Consider the following 12,151-nt stretch of genomic DNA (forward strand, 5'->3'; position numbering starts at 1 on the left):
ATTAGCATTCATGATTATGTTGTTCTTATATTTTATTGTTTTATTTTCCTATCATTTCATTTTCTTAGTTATAAAGTAATTTTAAATTTCTCCATTTTATTCATTTGAAAATAATCATGTGATTAATGATTTAATTTAATCAAGTCTCATTTACCATCCATTGCCTTATTTTTATTATTTGTTGCTATATATTTTATGAAGATTGATATACTTAGATGATGATGATGATAACGATGATGATGACTTTATTATTTATTTATTTATTTTTTTTATTTTTTATTTTTGTCCTCCATTAAATTAATACTATATATACATATTATACATTTTGTGTTTGTTTATGGGTGTGTGCATTGATCAATTTATGTTGTTAATATAATTTGTTTTATTTGTTAATATCATATGAATTATTTACTTTATCCATCAATTTATTTGCTTTATTACATTTATTTATCTTTATTATGCTTTATTTGTTTATTAAGTTTGGTTATTTATATTTGTGTTTCTTTATATTGTGCCTCTTTCTATTGTGTTTTATTATAAATTATATTTTAGCATGTGTGTGTGAAATATTTTTTTTACTATAATATTTATTTATTATGCTTTATTTATTAATTTTGTCATAATTTGAATTGCAATTATTATTTTAATTTGAATCATGGCAAATCTTACCAAACTTAAATTTACGGCTCTTGATATTATGGTAAAGAATTATCCATCATGAGTGCTAGATGCTGAAATTCACGCAGATGCCAAAGGTTTAGGAAATGCAATTTTACTTGGAAATCAAGCAAGTAGTCAAGATAAGGCCAAAGCAATGATATTCCTTCATCATCATCTTCAAGAAAGGCTAAAAGCTACATACCTTACAGTAAAAGATCCACTAGAATTGTAGATTAACTTAAAAGAAAGGTATGAGCTCCAAAAAATGATAATTTTACCTAAAGCTCAATATAAATGGATGCATTTGAGGTTGCAAGATTTTAAAACTGTAAATGAATATAATTCAGCAATTTTTAAAATAAGTTTTCAATTGAAATGATGTGGTGAGAAAATCAATAATGGGGACTTATTAGAGAAGACATTTTCAACTTTGCACACTTCAAATGTGCTCCTGCAGCAGTAATATCATGAAAAGGGTTTTAAAAAGTATTCTAAATTAATCTATTGCCTTCTTGTGGCTAAAAAAAAATAATGAGCTACTGATGAAAAATTATGAAATATCTTACTAGACCAACTCCATTTCTTGAAGTGAATGTGATTATATATAGTAATTATTGTGGTCATAGTCATGGCCATGGCTGTGGTCGTGGCAGGGGACATGCTAATTACCATTATAATGGTGGTGATGGTGGTGGTGGTACTAGTTATAATCCTAATACCGACCAAAAGAAGAAAAATAATGAAGGGCAAAAAAAATAGAGAGATAAGAGCAATCTTTCAAAGCTATTGAAAATTAGTGTTATCGGTGTGGTATGAAGGGGCATTGGTCATGTGCCTATCTTACGCCTAACCACCTAGCAAAGCTTTATCAAGCCTCCATCAAAATAAATTCAAATAATGTGGAATCAAAATTCAATTTTCAAAATGATGATGTTGAGGCAAATTTTGCATACAAAAATGATATATAAATGAGTTGGATGATATTAATGGCCTTGATATTATGGCACACTTGGAGGTGGCTAATTTCTTTGAAAATTAGGATTAGACAAGTTTGGTTGAAAAATAATTAGAATAATTTGGATCATGTTTCTTGTTTTCTTGTAATTTAAATTATGTTTCATTTAGCTTTCTTGTTTTGTTGTAGTAAAAGCATTACTGCTTTGAATAAATTTTATTTTATTAAATATTTATTTTAATACATTCTCTTTCTTTTGTTGAAGAATATGGATATTTCCTTGTCTTTTACTGGACACAAGAATGAAGATATATGTCTCGTGAATAGTGCTACAATGCACACCATACTTAATGATAAAAAATATTTTTCTTGTTGTTAAGAGATGGAAGCATTAATACTATAGTGGGTAATACTAAATTAATCAATATCTTTGGAAGAGCAATTATAATATTACTGGAAGGAACAAAAATTATTATAGATGGCACATTATATTCATGTAAGTCTCAAAGAAATTTATTAAGCTTTAAAGATATTCGCCAAAATGGGTATTATATTAAGACTACAAATGAGAAAGATATTGAATATCTACCTATTATAGATTTTAGATCTAGAAAGAAATGTGTCCTAAAGAAATTATCTACGTTATCTTTTGGTTTGTATTACACAACTATTACTACGATTGAAATAAATGCATTAGTCAATAAGAAGTTTACGAATCAGGATACATTCATTGTTTGGCATCACTAATTAGGCCATCTCGGGTCAACTATAATGTGAAGAATCATTGAAAATTCACACCGACATCTATTAAAGAACCAGAAGATTATTCAATTTAAGGATTTTTCATGTGCTACTTGTTCTCAAGGAAAATTAATTAACAGACCTTCAATTGTGAAAGTGAAAATTGAATCTCCTACTTTTCTTAAACGTATTCAAGGGGATATATGTGGACCTATCCATCCACCATGTGAATCATTTAGATATTTTATGGTTTTAATAGATGCATTTACAAGATGATCATATGTGTGTTTGTCATCAACACATAATTTAGCATTTTCTAGATTACTTACCCAAATAATTTGATTAAGAGCACAGTTTCCTGATTATCCAATTAAGACAATTCATTTTGATAATGCGAGTGAATTTTTATCGTAAATTTTTGTGAGTATTACATATCAAATGGAATAACAGTTAAAAAATCTATTGCTCATATCCATACTTAAAATGGTTTAGTAGAATTATTTATTAAATGCCTTCAATTGATAGCTAGACCAATTCTCTTAAAGACAAAACTTCCTATTAAGCGACTCCAATTGATAGCTAGACCAATGCTTTTAAGGACAAAAACATGTGATTTTACATGCAACAGCACTTGTGTGCGTCAGGCCAACAAGTTGTCATAAATTTTTCCCATTATAATTGGCTTTTAGTTAGGACCCAAATATTTTTCGTCTTAGAATTTTTAGATCTATGGTGTTTGTTCCTATTGCTCCATCACAACACACAAAGATGGGACCTCAAAGAAGGTTGAGAATATATGTTGGTTTTGAATTTCCTTCTATAATCAAGTATCTAGAACTATTAATTGGAGATTTATTCCTGACACATTTTGACAATGGCCATTTTTATTAAACAATTTTCTCAACATTAGGGGGAGAAAATAAGCAGCTGGATAAAGAAATTACATGTAATGAATTATCATTTTCTCATCTAGATCCTCGTACAAAGAAATGTGCACTTTAAGTTAAAAGAATAATTCATCTATAAAATATTGCAAATCAATTGCTAGATGCATTTGTTGACCTTAAAAGAATTATCAGATCTCATATTCCAGTTGAAAATGTTCCTATTAGAATTGATGTCCTAATAGCACAATTAGAAAGTACAAATGAATCTAAGCCATGTCTGAAATGTGGTAGACCAATTGTTTCCAAAGATAAAATTCCTAAAAAGAAGAAAAGAACTAAAATAAAGATGGCATAATAGAGAAGGCTGGTACTTTAGAATAGAACAGAGATATAACTAATCAAAATACCCCAAAAGAGGTCCAGGTACCTAAAGATAATAAAGAGATGTCAATATGTTGTGTCACCATAGGAAAAAGATGGAACTGAAAGAATATAGTCGTCAACCACATATTTTCATATAATGTTGCTGTGGAAATAATAAATCAAAATGAGGATCTAGAATGAAAATCGATTGAAGAATGTAGACATAGAAATGATTGGCCAAAATGGAAAGATGCAATTCAAGCATAATTAAATTCACTTTTAAAATGTGAAGCTTTTAGACCTATAGTCTGAATACCTTATGGTGTAAAGCTAGTTGAATATAGATGAGCATTTGTGTGAAAATGAAATGAGAAAAATAAAATCATTAGATATAAAGCATGACTAGTAGCACAAGGATTTTCACAAAAACTTAGTATTGATTATGAAGAGATATATTCTCCTATGGTGGATGCAATCACTTTAGTCTGGCAATACACAGAAAACTTGATATGCACCTAATAGATGTTGTTACAGCCTATCTATATGACTCTTTGGATGCAAAAATTTATATGAAAATCCTGAAGGATTCAAATTGCTAGAAGTATATAAAGATTCTAAAGAAAAATATGCAATGAAACAATCTAGGAGGATATAATATATTTGTCTAAGTGAATATTTGTTAAATAAAGGTTATAAAAATGATCCAATCTCTCCATATGTTTTTATAAAAAGAAATGGGTTAGAGTTTGTTATAATTTCTATCTATGTGGATGATTTAAATATAATTGGAACTCATAAAGAGCTTCAGAAGGTAGTTGATTATTTAAAGAAAGAATTTAAAATAAAAGATCTAAGAAGAACAAAATTTTGCTTTAGTTTAAAAATCGAGCACTTAGCAAATGGAATTTTCTTCATCAATCAAATTATATTGAAAAAATATTAAAGCGATTTTACATGAACAAAGCATATCCATTAACTATTCTGATAGTTATAAGATCTCTTGATGAAAAAAAGATCCTTTTTGCCCCCAAGAGAAAGATGAAGAACTTCTTGGTCCTGAAGTACCATATCTTAGTACTATAGGTGCACTGATGTATTTTGCTAATTCAATAAGACTTGATATTACATTTGCTATAAATTTATTAGTAAGATTTAGTTCTTCTCCAACAAAAAAGCATTGGAATGGAGTTAAACACTTATTTCGATATCTCCTAGGGACAATTGATATGGGATTGTTTTATTCTAATGAATTTGGATCACAACTTATTGGTTATGCAGATACAAGATTTTGATCAGATCTATATAAAGGTAGATCACAAATTATGTATTTGTTTACTTGTAGGAGTACAACAATATCTTGGCGTTCAACAAAACAAACTTTACCTGTTGCCTCATCAAATCATACAGAAATAATTGCAATTCATGAAACATGTAAGAATGTGTTTGACTAAGGTCGGTGATCCATCATATTCAAAAGATGTGTGGTTTATTGTTGGAAAAAAAAATATTCCAACAATATTATTTGAGGATAACACAATGTGTATAACTCAATTGAAAGGAGGATATATCTAAGGAGATAGAACAAAACATATTTCTCCAAAAAAAAAATTACTCATGAAATTTTAAAGAGCGGTGATATAGATGTTCAACAAATTTATTCATGTGACAATTTGTAGATTTGTTTACTAAGGCACTACTAACTTTGACATTTGAGAAGTTAATATATAGAATTGGAATGCTCAGACTCAGAGACATAAAGTGATGATGTCATCAAGAGGAATGAAGTGATATTATTATTAGAGGGAGACTATGGGGAGTAAATATTATGTTGTACTCTTTTTTCCTTTCTAAGGTTATCCCACTGAGTTTTCTTAGAAAGGTTTTTAATGAGGCAATATTAGTGAATGTTTAAAAATATTATGTACCCTTTTTCCTTCACTAGGTTTTTATCCTACTGGGTTTTTCCTAGTAAGGTTTTAATGAGACACAATATTTGCTGTGGACATCCAAGGGAGAGTATTATAAATATTATGTTATAGATGTCCATAACTCATAGCCTTTAGGATTCCTTTATCCTTAATATCATCATAAGTGGCATGGAAGGAGTTTCTTAGTTTTAATAGCTCAAAGATTACATAATACACTATTATATGCCTCATTATATTTTATAACATTAGAATAGGACTTGAATAGTTGAAGGCCTATAAATAGAGGTTATGCCCAAAGCATATATACACTAGTGAATAAGAATTCTCTTTCATTATTTTTCTTCATTTCTTGTATTATCTTAGCCTTCTCTACTCTTCATATTAATTATATTTTACAATAGATAATTAATTATATGTTACTTTCTCTTTGTAGTATTATGCGGATGCAAGATGCAAGAGTGCACTTTACAAGTTTAATTCCTTAAATGTGTTGGGACTACACATCATGCCATACTTTTTCCCCCTTTAATTGTGATTTTGTCCATTGAATTTTACTAATAAGGTTTAAATTATATAGATTTAATAATTAAGTTGACACTAGTATTAAAATATTACTTCCTCTGTTAAACAATTTAAGGTATTTTTTCTAAGGTTGGATGTTAAAAAAATAAAAAGCATTAATTTTTAATTTTTTAATGTGTAATTAATATTTTTCTTTCAAAGATATCCTTAATGAATAAACTACTTAACCTTCACCTTAAGACACATAATTGAGCAAGGCCAGATATGAAAATATGATGTTTGCTCAAACTCAATTAACTAATTTATTTGAAATGTAGTTCAGTTAAATATGTAATATATTTTTTAGCAAAGCAAGTACATACTATTTCCTTTCACCTAGGTTTGTCTTCCGATAGCTTTTTTTCAGTAAGTTTTTAATGATGCACATTATTCAGTCATCGACATCCAATAAAAATATTATAAATATTATTATATATTTTTGGATTTGGATTTAGTGAGTGATATAAATCCACATATTCAATAAATGTCTCATGGCACAAGAGTAACACTATGATTTCATAGAATGATTGAAAGTGATTTTGTTATATGACACTAAACAAGCACTAAATCATAAATTTATGGAGGGGTAATAAACATGAGGAGTTTTTTTGATTGTTACTCAGTGAGTAAGACGATTTAGGATACTTATTAAATCCAAATTTATATTTTCATGCATGTGCATAACCTCCCAACTCTTTGAATTAAAGACATTAATCATGACTTTTTGAGTCTACATATTGAGGTGAGTTGGCCGTTGACTTTAATTGCATCTTACATTCATGAATCCAAGTTTTTAAATTGAAGACCTACATCAAGAATAACTTTCATCCAAGATACATGAATTCTTGAAATGTATATTCATTCTTTAATATAGATACATTGTATCCCTTATTTTTGTCAATAATGATTGAGATGTGTACATAAAGGTTTAACTCACAATGTACATTCATTCAAAACAATGTATATACATTTATTTTGGAATATTGATAAATTGATAAATATCATAATACCAAATTAATTTAATTGTTAAGACCCCTCCCTCATGAGATTTATAGATAAGAGGTTTGTATAGAGTCTCCTCAAAGTACACTAAAAATTAATTGTTGGTTTTTCTTCTCCTAATTAGGACTTGACTTCGCCAGCCCATGAGAGTGGTCTCTAGGGTTCATAACTATTACTTCACCTAATTAGATCTAGCTTTACCCAAACTTTTCTTGTTTACCCCCATCATTCTCCACATGTCTAACAATTGCTGAGCAGTTGCTGCTTAACATATATACTTGGTCTATAATAGTTCTGTATTATATACTCTAACTTTATAGGTGAGAACAACTGTAGTTTTGAAATTAATTTTATCATTTACTGCTACTTTTTTATGAAATTGATGTTTAAATCTCCACTTATTTTTCAATTTGTTTCTTTGACCAACTTCAAACTAAAGTTTGGGAGTTGTATATTTTAATTCCTCTCATTTCTTTTATTCATTCACTTCTATTTTGTTGTGGTACAACCTCCATATTTCAATTAACTCAACTCTACTTTGAGTCATTAAATGCACAAAATTTTTTTTGGCAAGGTCCTCACATGGAGTACGTAACATTATGGCAAAAAAAAGTATGTAACATTTTTGTTTTTCATTTTTCATATGTACCTTTTATTCAACCTTGAATTTAAAATTTCTAATTGATACTGATTAGAATTTTACATGATATGAGATTTACATGACCGGCTATTGATGGATTTGTTTCATAATTTATCTTTGAATTATGAAAACATTGTGTATTAACATGTGACTTAGGTATGTTATAAAATTATTATTCTAATGACTATTTATATTTAATATAATTAAGGTTTTTTATGGAGCTATGTTAATAATAGGAATATGTTCAAGGGTCCTCCTAATGGTGTTTCAGAAGAACTACCAAACTTATTTTAGTAAGAGGGAAAGTGCACTTATAATATTCAACCTCCAATGGAGGTCTTAGGAAACAAGCCCAAAAGGGAAGAAGGAGAACAAGTTTTGTTAAAAACATCAACCAAACATTCTAATGAAGTGAAGATGGAAGTGAATTCATGTGATCATTACATTCCATTTCTCATAAAGAAGCAGCTAATTCACGTTTGCTTTTCCACTAACTTGCTATGGAATTATCAAGTAGCTGTCTTATTCCAAGCATGAGATATGACTATGCAACAATTGCCTTATGGAATTAAAGTTTTTAATCTCTTATTAAGAGTGGACAACTATATCATCTAAGAAGGAAGGCAAATAATGTAGAGCATTGGGTTACTATAAAGCTTCTCGTATTTTAAAGGGATGTAATAGTGTCACCTGTCTACTAATAGATATATAGCATTTGAATGAACACTTGATCCTCAGGCATGTCAATGAATACTCTCCTAGATGCTTGCATATATATAGCTATACACATATGCACACGTATGTGTTAACATGTGGTGAACTAGTTTTACATTATTGGTGAGTTTAATGAAGACAATAGGAGGGAAACACGTAAAGAGAAGCTCAACTTGATTACAAGAACATGGCATGTAATACCCAATATTTGCCATAGAGACAAATTGATTAGTTTTGAATGGAATATACATCCCCTACATCTGAGTCACCTCTTTAGTTGCTATTGTATATAACATGCATGCTCATATTACATGTGATGACTGCAGTAAATACAACCATGCAATCAAGGAGCTTTTGTGTATATTTGTATGATATGGGATGTTAAAACTTTTTTATTGTTATCAATGTTTAGAGATTTATGAAGTATTAATTGTCTTTTCATTTTATGTAGATAAAAATCAATTAGTTTGTAACCTTTTCCCTTCTTTGAAAGTCTTGATGTGTGACTTTACTTGTACTCAGGCCATGGATATAACTTATTCCTTATTGTCATTGAAGAGTATGGTTAAAACATCATCATTCTTCACTGTCTTGTCATCTTTTACAAACAAAGAAACAAAAGTTTATATACCTTTGAAAAGTAAACTTGACCTTTGTTACAGTAGAATTTTGTATTTAAAATTTAATAAAGTATGGATCTCATGCATAATACATATAGTAAAAGAACTATTTTAAACTGCCCTTTCTAAATGGTTTTTGCAAAACTAATTTAAAAAATAAATGTGGTGGAATTTTTTGCCCTAGCGTTCTCTTTTCTTATTTGCTCAAATCTACTCCTTCGTGATCCTCGCTCAAATATGCTCCTCTAAAGTTTCCTTATGAATGCTCGGGTCTTCTCCTCTAAAGCCTCTTTGTGCTTGCTTAGATCCCATCATAATGCAATTATATACACAAGCTTCCTTTATTGTTTGCTGACGAGTAGGTTTTATAGTAATATACCTTCCCTAGTTGCTATAACGCCCTACTTCACTAAGCATACCTTTAATACAATAATCATGTATCAATTATGATAATGACAAATTTCTAGCCAAATTTCCCTTAATTTAAAAAAAAAAGGGGCAGCGTTCACCAAAAACTTGATATATGCCCAAATAAAAAACCCTATAAAAATCATATTATAAAAACCAAACAACTAAATCAGTCACATAATTAATCCACACATCAAACTAAAATCACACAAACTTCAAAGTCATCCTATTTTACTCAAGGGAAGATTGGATCAAATGGTAAAGTTTAGATCCAAACATAAAACCAAGAACCACTAGTGCAAGTTTTATAGGCCAACAATCCATAGAAACATTCATAAAACAAGCATTACCAACCGGCAAAGTCATCAAGTTATTATACTCGGCATGATCCTATGTTGTTAAATGACTGAAAATAGAGTTAGGCCTTAAATTGACATTACTAAAAATGAACATCTACTTCTCCAACTCCTTCCCCTTACTTGAGCCTGCATCTTCTCCTAGCTAGTAAAAGAAAGGGGTGAGAATAATAATCTCAGTAATCAAGGCTTTTATAATATATTTAACCTTTTATGATTAGTCTTTCTAATAATACCATGTTATAATATGAACAAATTTAAGTAGGCATGCATAAAGGAATCACTCTTAGGTTCACATGATTATGGATTCCCCTAAGTAATATTGATACTAGGTATGATCACAAACCATAACCACCACTCATAGTACAATCATGGCTACCATCCTCAAGAGGTATGTTCACGACCCATCAAGCATAATCACAGCTAACAAATCATTATGGTCACAATCTTAATTAGTGTAATAGCCTTGAAAAAAAATATAAATATAATTATATTAACATTAATAATAACATTTTTATGTATTTATTTAAAAATTTTGGTGTAGATTATAACATTTTTATGTATTTATTTAAAAATTTTGGTGTAGATTTAACAAGGTAAAATTGTAGCCTAGTGATATGTGTGGCAACAAATCATTTATTTGGTCCAAGTTCGAATCCTATTGATGCAAAGAGAAGGATTTTATTTTACTTTTAGTCTTGATAAAATTACTATAATGACCCTCTTTTAAAAAATAATAACAAAACTACTGGTGGATATTTCTTTTGCATTCCTTCTCATTTTTCCCATGTGCATAGACAGAGAGAGAGAGCGCATTCCTTCTAGAAAAATATTACTTTATTCCTCCCTATTCTCAGTTGATTTGATGACCAAGAGAAGGAGAGAGCTTAGTTCTCTCATCCCTTCCTCTACCATTCATTCTTGCTGTCATCGTTGGTGATCATGGGTGTGCCAGAATTCTCTCCTCCCTTCATCTCTTCCTTTATTATTCTTCCTCTACTCATATTGCATTGGCGTCTTATTCCTCTTCCCCTGCATCTCTGCCAATTCGATCTTCTCCCTAGTTCTACATTATCACTATTCGATTATGGCCGTGGGGAACCTTGACCCTCTTCATCTTCTTCACACTGTTATTAATAAGGGACGCGAAAGAAAAATCATGCTAGTTTAGAGATAGAACCCTAAAACACAATAAAAACACAAGAACAAAAAGAAAGGGATAAAATTTATGATGAAAATAAAGAAAGATATAAAATAAATAATGGGATAATGATCAAGGATAAGATACTCTAGAGCACCTACCTCTAGGAACCTCAACTTTCAAAGAAACTACAAGAGTTGATCATGATCTTGATCATGTTTGTTTCTCACACGGGATGCCACCACGAAGCACTAAGGCTTACAAGAGTTATAAACTCTAAAATGAATAATTTCATTTCACTTTTGTTCTATTTACAAGAGGGAGTGTGCCTAATTTATATATGCTCATAGAGAAGACTATTTCCTAAAATTAAAACCCTAATTTCCTAATACTAAAAGGAGAAATAATATAAAATAATGAGAAAATATTTAATCATATAATTTAGGAGATGTGATCCTAAAAATATGGGATTACAAAACTTAAAATTAATAATATAATTAATCATAATCTTTAACTAGACTCAAAATAGGAAACTAAGATTAATCTTGTTCTTTAAAAAAGGAAGTCAAATTAAAGGGCCATTAAAATAGAAAACAATTTACTAGACAATTAAGGGATCATAAAGGATTTAAAATCATACCACCCTTGACTTCTTCACTAGGGTTCATGCCTTCTTACTTGCAAGAGGCTCAGCTTATAGTCTTCCTTGCATTGGGTTAAGATTTGCATCTCTTGGGCTTGACTCTTTATGGATTTGAATCTTAAGCACATTATACATGTATAGATTCTCTCCTTTAGGCTTGAGAGGAGTGTCCTAATGCTCTTCAAGCTCTTGGACTTCTTGTACAAGACTAAACAAGGCTTGCTTTATGGCTTTAGTTCGAGCGCTTGCTATTAGACCTCTAATATATTGTAAAGGGTCTTTAGGCATGTTGGATTGGAAGTATTGGGCTCCTTGCTCCTTGCCTTGGGTTCCTTTCATACCACCATGTTTATAATTACCATCCTTAAGCTTCATTGTAATTAATGCCATATCATCCATGCCATAGAGTCCATCATTCCCTCCTAGTTGGAAAGGATTCGTCCTCAAATTACAGAATCATATAAAGATAGATTATAAACATTGAATGCGGCACAAACATTTCCATAAGAGCTAGGCAAATCAATTTTGTAAA

Source organism: Prosopis cineraria, unplaced genomic scaffold (assembly GCF_029017545.1).
Source record: "Prosopis cineraria cultivar Desert tree isolate PC_DT_omini unplaced genomic scaffold, ASM2901754v1 PC6, whole genome shotgun sequence".
In the NCBI taxonomy this organism is placed as follows: Eukaryota; Viridiplantae; Streptophyta; class Magnoliopsida; order Fabales; family Fabaceae; genus Prosopis; species Prosopis cineraria.